Below are 13470 nucleotides of genomic sequence, written 5' to 3'. Positions count from 1 at the left end.
CAGTAATGCCTGGCTATCAGAGCATATGATGGTGTCATCATACTTCTGGTTCTCTGTCATCCATTTCAGGGCTTCCGTAAGTGCAGTTTTCTCCTCACCATAGGAGCAGGTGAACTTATTTCCCTTCTTTTTTATGGTCTCCAGTATAACGGGGTTAGCTGCTGACCCTGTGGTGATAACTGCTGCTGCTCCACCTTCCTTTGTTCCACCTTTACATGATCCGTCAGTATAGATGGTAGTACATATGTCGTACTTGTCAATCATTCTGATAGCACTTTGGGCGGTCAGTCTTTTGGCAGAGCTTTCGTTAGCTGAATCGCTTGTGTCCCAGAAAGTGTCTCTTGGTCGTGTGGAGAAAGGGTGTTGGTTGTTAGGCACAGCTGGATGGGATTTGGGTACTAGCATAGGAGTCTCTGGTAGTGCTGTGAACACTTTCCAGTTCCTTTTCCTCTGTTCTTCTGAATTCTCCCAGGGCTTTTGGAATGGAGATGGGAGGGCTTCTACGGGATTTCCGTGAGTTGGTAGTTGCCCTCTGGTGGAGTTAGTTTTCTCTCTCCAGGAACTACGGATCTTGCTTCTGTGGGTGGTAGGTGTTTTAGGGCGTAGTGCTGCGTGCCTTGGATGATCTGTTGTAATAGATGATAGTAGCTGTTTCTTATACGAATCACTAAAGCTTTTAACATCGGGCAGATTTCGTAGATCTGTTGGAACATTATTCCAACATTTTGCCCCCAAGTATTGAAAGTTTTTATGTGATGTTGATCTATTGACATAAAGGTTGCAGCTTTCGCCGCTCCTACTACCTCCTGATATGTAACTAAATTTGTTCATAAAGTTTGTAGGACAATTGTCATGGATGATTCTAAACATATAATTTGACAGATGGAGTTGTCGTCTAAGATGGAGTGGTAACCATTTCATGTCTCTATAAACATTAAGGCTGCTCTCTGTTTTTGGAACGTTGAGAGCTATTTTGGCTACCTTTTTGTACAGAGTGTCAAGTTCAGCAAGTTTTGTCTTGCCAGCTCTACAATAGATCGTGTCTAAATAATCGAATTGTGGCAACATGAGTGCATTGGCAAACATTTTCCTATATTTAATGGGTAGCAGTGCTTTACTTCTATACATGGCACCAATTCTCTTCATGACCTTCCTAATAATATAATCTACATGGCTTTTGAAGTTTAATTTACTATCTAGAATGAGGCCAAGATATTTTGTCTCTTTGCACTCCTTGATTGTGAAAGTTACCTCATTACAATCAATGGTTATTTCATCATGTTGGTCAACAGAATCAAACAATAGGAATTCAGTCTTCTTTTCATTGAGTGATAATTTATTAACACTGAGCCATTTAAAGATTGTCATAAGTTCTATTTTCATGTTTATAAATGTGCTTCTGCAGGTTTGATCAAAGAATAGTGCACCATCATCTGCAAATAGAAAGGGCTTAGATAGGTTACAGGCATAAATGATGTCATTTATGAAGATACTAAATAATATAGGCCCAATGATGCTTCCTTGTGGTACACCACTCAGAACTTCTAAAAATGAGCTTAGATTGCCATTGATCCTAGTGCATTGATATCTACAAGATAAGAAGTTCTTAAACCAGGTTAAAGCAATGCCACCAATTCCATAATATGCCAATTTTTGAAGCAATATTTCATGATTCACTGTGTCAAAGGCCTTCTTAAGATCAAGAAAGATGATTCCTGGTTTATAAGACTTAGATTTACTCATATATATTTCGTCCATCAGATCGTACATCAGATAAGTTGTGGAGTGATTTTTCCGAAAGCCATATTGATGCCGGATGAAAAGTTTGTTCTCTTCCATGTAATCAGTGAGTTGCTTGCCGACAAAGTATTCTATAAGTTTTCCTACAAGTGGAAGGATGGATATTGGCCTGTAATTATTAGGATCATCTTTCATTCCTGCCTTATAATTATGGATGGGAGTTACTCTAGCTTTTTTACAAAGGGTTGGTACAACACCTGTATTAAGGCTCAGATTGACAATGTGGGTCAGTGGCTCAACTATGTGTGGTACAGCTTGCTTAAGTAAAAATAGAGGCACATTGTCATATGAGGCCTTGTCATTCTTGAGCGTTTCGACATACATTAGGATATCAGTTTCATTTATTTCTTGGAATCTATCAAATGAGATATTAGAAGTTCTAGGAGGTAAAAAATCAGTAAAACTAACTCTTTCAATATTGGGGGCCTGATTTTGTAATCTTGATCCAACATTTGCAAAATGAAAGTTAAATAGCTCAGGATCATTCTCATTGATAGTTTGACAATTAGTTGTACCAGGGGTCATATTTGATGCCAGTTTGATAGTTTTCCATATCCCTTTAAGATCATTCTTGGCACTTTTAACTTGTAGATCATCGATTACATTAGCCTTTTTGCAGGTTTTAGCTAATGTATTTCTAATATTTCTCTGAATCTTGTAGCAATCCCAGGCCTCATTACACTTTATACATTTGCTACATGTACCACATTTATTGCAATTTCCATTGTCTCTCTTATCCTTCTTTTTACGGAATTTCTTTAGAAGAAAATGTGTATGATTAATGGCATATAAAAGTTCAGTAGAAGGTTTATGTATGAACTTTTCATGCCTTTCTATGGTCTTGCAAGGGAAGAAGGTTGCATATGCCTGTTCAATATGATGACAAAGGCCAGCTGTGATAGCTTCAACATCTGTACTTTCCAATAGTGGACTGTAATCAGAACAGGTGTCTAGATAGTCTAAGAATTGTTTAACATTACGTTTACAATGATTTCTAATTTCAACCTTCTCAAATTTAGGAGCTATAGGTACTTTACAATCTATCTCACACATAATAGCTTGATGATCTCCAATACGTTCATCAAGAACAGAAGATTGGACAAAATCTGCATAACAGTTAGTGAATATTACATCAATAGTAGTCTGGGTAACATTGTCTCCACGTTTAGCAACTCTAGTTATCCCTTGAATGGTTTGAACTAGATTGTAACATCTCAAGGTCATATCTAATTTTTTGTACTGGGTGGATGAGATATTATTCTGGTCAATGTTTATATCCCCAATCCAGATAACCTTTTTCCCATTCAATTTTTTCATGCAAAAATGAATGTATTCAATAAAGTTATCAACACTGCAATAATTTCCAGAGCGATAGAAGCAGCAAACATTGATCTTGCTATTCTTAAGCTTCACCCATAATGCTTCAATGTTATCAAGCTTACTATCCATAACTAATTCTGTGTAAGCTAGTTTTTTGTTTATCATTAAGCCACAACCACCCCTAGAACTGTTTGGCCTGTCGCATCGCATAAGGTTGAAGGAGGAAGGAATATTTATGGTGTCTGTGTCAATAGTATCATTAAGATTCATCTCATTTAGGGAAAGTATGTCTAATTTATGATCTCTAATAAGTTGGGAAAGTTCATTACTTTTAGCTAAATTGAGAAGCCCTCCTTGAATGTTACAATGACCAATGCAGAGGTTGTGAAACCTATCAGCTGCATTATTAAAATTTGTCATCTTGTGAATCTTATTAATTCACAATGGAATGAATAAAAGTTGTAAAGTTGTGTTTAAACTAAAAAAACAGAATAAAAGCAGGTTGTATTTGTCTGGATGTCGTACTGTAAAAATAAAACTGATGGTAGGAGTGTTATGTCAGTATTCAGCAGTATTCTAATGGTGTGCATGATACTTCAAGTGCCTTGCTAATTTAACTATGCCATAATCATTGAGATGGACATTATCCTCTCCATAACTACTAAAAAATGACGATTTTCTAAAGCCTTTCTTATCACTAAACAAGAAACGATTTGTCTCGGTTGAGAGCAGTTTTACATAGGTGTATTTTCTTTGCAGATTTGATATACACTCATTGATATCAGTTATAACCTTGTTTCTGGAGAAACTCTCTCGAGGTAATAAGTTAACAATTTTAATATCAGCTCCAGGTGCCCACTTGTGAAGGAAAAGTACAAGTTTTTCAATACAATTGTTTGTAAAGTCAAGAGCTCTAGCATCACCAGAAAAACTATCAGGGCACAGAAGTTTAGTCCTCATGTTGCGAGGGCTGTTCAGGATAGAGTCCACGTCATTTGTACCACACATAAGTACAATGCTTTTCACATTATTGGTATTAAGAGTGTCTTTTCTTACATCTGATTGAAACCGTTCATTGATTGCATTGGCTGTGGCACCAGGGTAGCTGAATACATGTGCCTAAATGTATGATGCTAAAGCAGAGGCCAGAGCACAAATGTGTAATAAGTTAATAGATTAAAAACTGATTCATGTGATGCATTACGCAGAGCACAGATAAAAATACTGATTCAATGATTAAAATTATAGCTGTGAGTGTCAATAAATTACTGTGTCATAAAAAAAGGAACGATGTACACGTGATCTGAGATACCAATATCTCCATATCAAATGGATAGTGTTTAGAAACATTCATAGTCAGCTGCGTAACATTTTAGTGGCTGAATTACCTATTTAAAACTTAAAACACGTCTGATCCAAATTTATCACCAGAAGACTTAACTTTATTTTTTATTAAATAATAAATTGTATCAAACAGTATACACATAATGTCACAATGACCCTATATAAAAATAACCCTTCAAAAACTCAATATTTTGAAAATCACCCTTGGCCTTGCGGCTCCAAGTTCAAATCTAAACTGTCTATATTGGCAAAGTTCTTTCTCGCCCCTCTGTCTCCCCGGAGAGAAATTACTGTCGTTCTTAAGATTTCGAAACGAAGGCGCTTCCTAATGTAGCCCAATGTATCCCAAAGCATCTGAGTAACTCTGCCCTGTGAGGTATTCCATCTTACTAGCCAACTTCTTTACTAGTCATTCAGCTTCACCACCCATTCCACCAGACGTTGATAAAACTAACGGCGTTAAGCTTCCTTCTCTATACTACTTCCAGGACCCTTGTTGTAAACAGCCTCGGCCTGTGGCTGTGCCTCCCTGCGCCTCGTCCTACGCTTGCAGTGCTTACACGCCAATCCTATGATGCTGTGAATAAAGAGGAGAATTATGACTTTGCTGGTATTAAAAGAAATTTATGTAAAGTCATATGTTACAGTTATTAAAAAAGTCAAAATCATTGAACAATTTCGATTATGCAAATTAGATTGAAAAAGAAATAGTAAAAATAAAAATAATACCAATATTCTAGCAGAGGGTAGAGGACCAAGCCTAGCATCACGAGCAGTGCCGCTATTATGATTAATAATTTCTGTTCATACACGTGTGAGGTTCTTGTAAGTGAATGAGGAACAACTTACAATGAACTGTGTTACATAGAATAACCTAAGGGGGGATGTCGTTAGATAACAGTATATAAAATAGGCTGACACACAGATATTGTCATGATCTGTCATGGATTGTGATTTGAATGAATGAGTGAGTTTATAAACAATGAGTGAGTTTTAACGATGCAATGATTAATGATTATCTGTAAAGAAGGTTGTTTAGAACTCACGAGCCATGAAAAGTATATGATTCGTTAGATTATTTTATTTTAATTTTTTTAAATAATTGATTTATATTTGACTATTCATGTATTCATAATATTTAACGTGAATTCTGATAATATATTGATCATACTAATGGTAGATTGAGGTTTAACAATACAATTGTTAAAATACAGTTTGCATTCAGTAGGGATGGAACAAGTTTTCATATGATATTCTACCGGATATTCATTTGATCCGGCAAGTTTTTGAATATCACCACGGCACCACAAATTCTCTTTGGAAGGATCGGGGGAGTGATTCTCTGTATCAGTTCGCTTGGATTCATCTCCCCATGTTCGGAAAATCCCGCTACACCTTCTCACCGGGACTAATTTAAAGTACCAATATTAATGCTCCAAGCCACTCCCGCTCCTACTAAATCGCTCGCCCAACTTTTAAGAAAATTCTTGTGAAAAGGCCCTTTAAGCATGAAAGTGATCTAGATCGGTGTATTTTTGGACGCTGATTCCGAATCACCACCCCCCCCCCCCTGACGTAGGGTTAAAATGCTTCCCTGGAGAGTTATGGGCAAAAAACCGTTTTGGTCACGTGACAGGCTAGTAAAACGTGAATTCGATTATTTAGGGCTCGGGTTAGGGCTAGGGTTGTGGTTAAGATTATGGATAGCTTTGGGGTTATGGTTAGGGTTAGGGTTGGGATTAGGGTTTATGTAAAACCTTACTGGGCCGCGCTCAGCCTGTCATTCCGCCAAATCTTTATTCTATATTAATGAACATAATAGCCTGGGGTCCTCAGGTAATGTAAAACCGTTTTGTACGGCTGCAAAACCAAAAAAACCAAAGTCACGGGAAATTTTTGGGCGAGCGATTTAGTAAAAGCCCGCCACTCCAGTACTTTGATAATGACAACAGATTTACCGATCAGAGGTGTTATGAAGTATTGATTCAGTACTAGTCACTAGTGTGTAGTGTTCACATGCCTCGACCACAATTCAACCATCTGAATCTATACAGTATGCTGTAGCGTTTCTACGATATTACAGCCGGGTTGTAGGTTTACAACCTACTTGTATCACGTTGCGACCCCCACGGTCGTTTCACTATATAAACACCCTTTATCGTTCTGACGATACAGGGGGAGCCGCGCACTTCGTGCGCGGCGGGTCATACAACGTATGACAACAACCTACCAGGACGCGCGCCGAGTTGGAACAAATATTTTACGAGTATCATCCGTTTAACAGCTGGGGAGCCGCGCACTCGTGCGCGGCGGGTCATACAACGTATGCATGACTTGTTCTATCCAGAGCCCGTGCGCTTGCAGTAGCGCGCGCCCACCTCACGGCCTGACTTGTGAAACAAGCGCGCCCGAAGTCAGAAGTGGCGCGAAAGCACATGGTTAGATGAAACGTATGACAATAATTGAATTCAGTTAGTGAGTTATGTCCATTTTAACTTTTACGTTAAGACTGTGGACTGGATCTGGAGGAGTCTTTTTAGGGCCTACGAAATAATTTCCACCGGTATTTTGTTGTAGGTTTACAACCTACCAGGACGCGCGCCGAGTTGGAACAGATATTTTGCGAGTATCACCCGTTAACCTTTTACTTTAAACATCCTCGATTAATTGTTTGAATCTCAAAAATGGCGAGTTGGAGGCCAGTCTTACACTTACAGGTTCCTGTAGGTTTACAACCTACCAGGACGCACGCCGAGTTGGACTCGTGGACGGTCCTGTTCCAATATATGGAACAGATATTTTACGAGTATCACCCGTTAAACAGGTTCTAATCCGATGTATCAGAGTTACTTCAGCTGGTGGGTTATGTCCAATTTAAGGGTACGGCCAGAAAACCTTACTGGCTGGGGCTCAACTTCGAAAGCAGAAAGTAAAAGAGATGGCCGAGACTTCCAGTTTTTTGCAAAATGCTCGCCTCATAAAAATAATGTTTCCTCCCGAGGAGGAAAATTAGGCCTAGGGATATTATATTGAAGATTTTGAGTTATCCCGAAAAGTATGATTTTGGGCCGAATTTAAAAGCTCGCAGCTTTATAACTTTGCAAATTAATGTGGTTGTCATGACTCTCTGGCTGAATTCAGATTGTAAAACGCTTGTAGCGCGATGCACTACTGGGTCGCGCGCGCATCCAATAATGCTTCTCGCAACCACTTATGCAGATCGGCGAGATGTGAAGGATTGACATCGTCAATCAAGTAAAACGCTTACCTGGGGACCTCAGGCTATCATGTTCATTAACGAATAGAGATTCGGCGGAATCAGGAATGACAGTAAGGCTGAGCGCGGCCCAGTAAGTAAAACGCGTGCGAGCAACGACCTTTATGTCACGCGCGACGACAAATATGCGATGACAAATATGCTATTGAAAAATTATCACCTCTTGTAACATGGCCAGCCAGTAAGATTTCCTGGGTAAGAATGGATCTGGAAGTGGAGAGTCATTTTAAGGCCTACGAAATAATTTCCACCGGTATTTTGTCGGGAGAAAGTTATTTTTGTTTTTACAAGGAGAATATTTTGCAACAACCGAAAGTTTCTGTGTTTTTAACTTTTGTACTGGTTTAAAATTGGAGTTTTCCGGTTAGAAGGCAGCACTTTACAGTGTGAACCAAATAAAACACAGATATTGGTATCTAAATGAAGCGTTACGAAATGTTATCAAGTAAATATGAAATAAGATATAAATAACGTACTTTTATTACAAATAGAAATAATTTTCCAGAAAAAAAGCTCTGAACTCGCTGAACCAGTGGTGAAAGTACATGTATTGTTATTAACGACTTATTTGGGGACCGCACATTTTACGGATAGTCTCGTGAAAGAATATCACATCGAGCACTATTGAATAATCATAACTGCCTCAACAAACTTTAACTTATAACAACTATTATCGCAACATATTATACTTTTTATTAATCTTCAAGCTAATGAAATTTAAGTAGTCGTGTCTTTTTTCTTATAGTTAAGTAAGTTAAGTGGTTAAGTAGTTTAAAAATCTGAATTTTTTTCATCCTCAAAAACTAACATAGTCGATAAACTGAATACTCCAACATATTACATCTCAATAAGGTAGATAACAGTAACATAATATTTGTAATAAGGGTAAGTGGATGCCATCACACGTTCAAAGAACTAATCTTATCCTTCTAACGATAAATTCATCATGCAGCTCCAATTATCTTAAAACAAATTGCGGCTCGGAAACCACAAATCTAACACGATCACAGTCACAAATCAATGCACTGTAATTGTAAAGGGTTGGCTAAAATTTTGTGAAAAATTCAAAAAGTTTTAACAAGCATAGTTAGGCTACATAAATTACATACGACAAGGGCTGCAACGACATCAAACATAAGAACTTTGGACTTGCATCGGATAATATTCGATAAATTTTTAGAATTTTAACAAACTTCCGCAAGGCTAAGTTAAAGAAAAACGTGTATGTCGTTGGCCGTTGCACCCCTTTGGATAAAACCTAGCAAAATTCAGAAAAGCCAGCATATAGATACCAACATAATATTGGAGATGAAAAAAAGGTGGTTCGATGATGAATATAATCCTAAGAGAAATATAACTGATAGGTTCCCATTCCCAAATAAAAATTTAAAAAGAGTAGTTAACCTAATGTGGATGAAATCTGAATATGATGATAACATAACGAAGCGTCGCTATGACTTTAAAACTAAAAAGTGTAAAAAATCGACATTTTTACGACGAAAACAACGTATTTCACCAAATTAATGGGCAATACACTGGAAACATAAATATCATTAAATCCTAGGGTAACAAATATAACGTAACGCATTAAACTTAATTATTAGCATAATTAAACATAATTAGCTCAACTGGTACTAATAAAAGTTTAATTGGTTACGTGGCGTCCGTCAAAATTGTAAATTTAACCTAACATCTTCATCAACTCGTAGCTTGATCTTCTTTGCTGAGTTGATTTCCTGTAAAGTAAGCGTGTTAGTTATCAGCTGAAACACTGCTGCTACATTACATAGTAGGGTTGAGTACTACAGGTAATTTACTTAGCCATTATTTCATCAGGATTACTAACTTGTAAACCGGAAAAAAGGATACCTCCTGACAAGAGCAACGAAATTTCCGCAAAGAAACTAACGGATTACGTTTGATTATGGGCGGTAAATACGTTGCCTTTTAAAGCCTGCAGCAAAGTGTGCTTTTCGAAATGAGGTACAATTAAAAAAATTCCAGCACATAACATAAATAAACAATTAAACAAAACAATTAAACAATTAAACAAATAAAAAAATAAAATAAATAAGCAGTGAACTCAGCTGGTACGTACAGAAGAAGCGCCTTACATTATCCCCGTCCCTATTCCTGTCATTCCTGTCATTCCTGTCACCGTTTCCCTTGTTGTTTTGCAGTCCGAACCCCCCGAGGACCCCCTGGGTGGATGATCCCCCGGATCTAGAGCCCCCCATAGAACATTGGTGCTGCTTCAACGTTTGCTCCAGTTTGATACGCTCCTGTTTTAGTTTCTCTATCTCTCGTTCCATGTGACTGTTATGCTGGGTCACTATATCATACTCCTGTAATAGAGGGGTTAGAGGTCGGGTTAGAGGTCGGGTTAGAGGTCGGGTAATAGAGGGGTTAGAGGTCGGGTTAGAGGTCGGGTTAGAGGTCGGGTAATAGAGGGGTTAGAGGTCGGGTTAGAGGTCGGGTTAGAGGTCGGGTAATAGAGGGGTTAGAGGTCGGGTTAGAGGTCGGGTTAGAGGCCGGGGTTAGAGGTCGGGTACTTATGATGTAAGGTGAGTTTAGAGGGGTTAGAGGTCGGGTACTTATGATGTAAGGTGAGTTTGACAGCTGTCTCTAAAGTTGTTGTTAAATAAGGTGTCCAATTTAATTTGGGACAGTCTATTTTCAGTCTCTGTTTTGTTAAACTGACTCTGTCATAGTGACACAATACAAGATACATGATAAAACATCTTAAATCATCCTCAGCTCCACGCTTGATATATATGGTCATCACAACAACAATAACACCCTAAAACTTGACCATCCCCAACATTAACACCACCTGATTAAAACCATCAGATAATCGTATTAAAATGGGCAGGGCGGGCTTTGTAATAGGTGAGGAGGAGTACATTAAAGTTGATTATATAATTCCTTCTGCCAGAGCATTACATCATGCCTTAGTATTGGTCTGACAGTGGAGGGAGGAGACATACAGTTCCGAATAAAACTATATCTAATGAAGTCCTGGTACGACCCGCCTCCTTACCGTACTTACTAAATGGTATATAAATGGAGCTGGGGCTGAGTGGGTTGTCGCGACACCCAGCCTGAACAGTTCAGACACAGGCATGAGGGCTACTACAGGGATTGTGGAGATTGGAGACATTGTAACTTTGTTTACAGAGAGGCCGAGAGGGTCACAAACCACGGCTACCCTGAAAACCGGACCAGTAAAATGTTTACAGGTCTAGGGCTGATCCTAGACCCGGTCACGGTGCGATTCTCCGACTATATTTCAGGTCTGCAGACTTTTGTTACCCGGCTGCACCTTCGATAATTCATTAACGTCGGGCGGAGTTAAAAACGAGGGAACAACAAAGCTGTCCTTGAAGTTGCATCACTTTTTATTAAGAAGCTAAGTTTAGCGGGGAAGTTGATGATGTAAACGAGGGCTGAGTAGGAAATTAGTGGGTGTACCACCCTGGGTAAAGTTATAGGGGGGAGCAGACAAACACAACATGAGCACAAATACCCACCAGACAAGCACACATCACCCTGGTGTCTTGGTGTCAGGGATCACGTCATCTTCTGTAAAAAGAGAAGAGAGGAGGGGTTCAGTAAAGTGGCTGGGTTATCTAGAGGAGCAAGGTAGAGGATAGGGTAGTGACCGAGATTTCTGTGTTTAAACTCACAGTCTTCATGGCTGCAAACATTTAGATCACATGGATTCCTTACGAGGGTGAGACGAAAAAGACACTTAAGAAATGAGAAGCAGTGGGAGATCAGGGGGGGGGGGGGGAGGAGTGGGATGTGACACTGAGGGGGAAGAGGGAGATGTGAAGGAGTAATAGAAACATGAGCTGAAACAATTTTGACTAACTCACAGCATGAAAGTTTTTAATGGCTATGTCGCGGGAGAATACTTGATTATTATAGATGGATGATTTTTGTTTCCTATACCATCAATCTGAAGTCATTCAAAGTTAAACATTGCTGGTCAATTTAGACCCGGCCTGTGGCTTTGAGTTTTCAAAACCACCACAAACTCTACAAAAAGTTTCCGTCTTATATTTGTTGTGGTTAAAAATGGTCAAAGATATAATTTGTCCTCTATAGAAAATTAGCGTTAAAAGACGAGCAACCTTGTAACATAAAGGGTGACATGACCACTTTGTAAATATCTCTGACCTCAACAATTGATCAGACGATTGTAGGCCGCACTTCCGAACTTCAATTTTACACCAGCCATTGAGAACGGGTTTTTTCTTTGAATTTTTTCTAGTTTCTCACAAACGTTTAACTATGACCACATCAAAGACAATTTGATCCGGCCTATTTTCTTTGTACTTTCGAAAGAAATTCATCTGAAGACACGCGTAGACTTTGCACGCCCGCGTAAACTTCAGTTGATGTCGTAAACTTAAATCATCCATGTTGAAAAATCAGCGTTAAAATGTACTGTGAAGGGAAGGATGAGATGAACTGTGACCTTGCCCAGGGGCGGACAAAGGGGATTACATGAGAAATTGAGCCAAAGTTCAGACTTCTGGTAAACTTGCTGTAATAGTCTTCACAGCAAGACGTGAAAATAAAATGGTCGACAGTTTTTATTTTCCTCATACTAAGACATTTGCCAAGTTTGAGACTGGATAAAACTAAATACTTCAAGCCCCTCCAAATAGCGTCCAAAACATAACTGGCGACTTCAGCTGACAAATTGAAGCTAGTTACCAGTAAAACTGCGTCTCCCGGCTGGGTGTCATGAAAAACTGTAAACTAAAAACAATACCCAAATTTCTCATTTTACCAGTGCCCTTAAAATCTAATAAAGAAACTTCAAAGTGGACAAAAGAGGTCAAATCGCTGAGAGACAAACCTTCTTGACGTTTGTGACCTGCTCTCGTTTCTTGTTTCTGCACTTGCTGGCCGCTAGTTTGTTCTTCTCTCTCCGTGTTTTGCGTTTCTCCTCCTCTTCAGGCGTTAACTGAGAGTGGTGTAAGTTAGAGGCGAACTGTTACCCCTTATAATTAAAACACCCATTAAAATATAAAGATAAAAACGGAAAGATCGGCTTAGAACTTGGAGATTAATTGTAGGGGGGCTTTGTATTTTTCATGTAAATTTGTCGAAAGGATCCACAAAATAAAAGAGAGGAAAAAGAAAATTAACCTTCATGGCGCTCGAAAGTTAATAAACGGTCAATGTAAATATCAGCAATGTAAATATATATATATACTGCCCCCAAAAGATTAGCAACACGGTCGGAATTTGGGGTAAAAATTAGGTATAAAGGATAAAAGCGGAGGCGCGGTAAATTGGATATCTCTTATTTCGGCGATTACCTTTTATTTCGGCGATTACTGCATCTCGTGAATGTAATGACTTTATTGGGAATGGGACAGAGTACATTAATGAGAAGATTGGTTAAAAGTGGCGCCTGAATCCTTGATAATGGGCGATATAAAACATTTGTAGGGTGGTAATTTTAAGGTCCGTGCAAAATTAATGTATGTATTCTTAATATCGGTAAAATGTCATTCTAGATATGCGCACCTTTAGACTTTAGTGAAAGTAATTTGAATGGCTTTCACACTTCACGGTGACTATGACAAAGTTACGAAGGTAAAGTTAAAAGATAGAGTCTTTCAGCTGTCTCTAATGAGGGTAAAGAAATGCCATGTTTCTATTTAGCGGATTCAATAATTATGTTAGTGAGACACTGTGAAGATAAGAAA

The 13470-nt window shown here is 38.7% G+C and overlaps 1 protein-coding gene across 1 annotated transcript in view; it reads right to left on the bottom strand.

Annotated features, from left to right (window-relative positions):
• The window catches only part of LOC134823156 (alcohol dehydrogenase class-3-like), a 55633-nt gene that overhangs the window by 10892 nt on the left and 31271 nt on the right, over window positions 1-13470 (bottom strand). The gene's annotated exons all lie outside the window — the stretch shown is intronic.

Source organism: Bolinopsis microptera, chromosome 11 (genome assembly GCF_026151205.1).
Source record: "Bolinopsis microptera isolate Bmic1 chromosome 11, MBARI_Bmic_1.0, whole genome shotgun sequence".
NCBI lineage: Eukaryota > Metazoa > Ctenophora > Tentaculata > Lobata > Bolinopsidae > Bolinopsis > Bolinopsis microptera.
The sequence above is the reverse complement of the archived record's forward strand: the minus strand, read 5'-3'. Positions and strand labels throughout refer to the sequence as shown.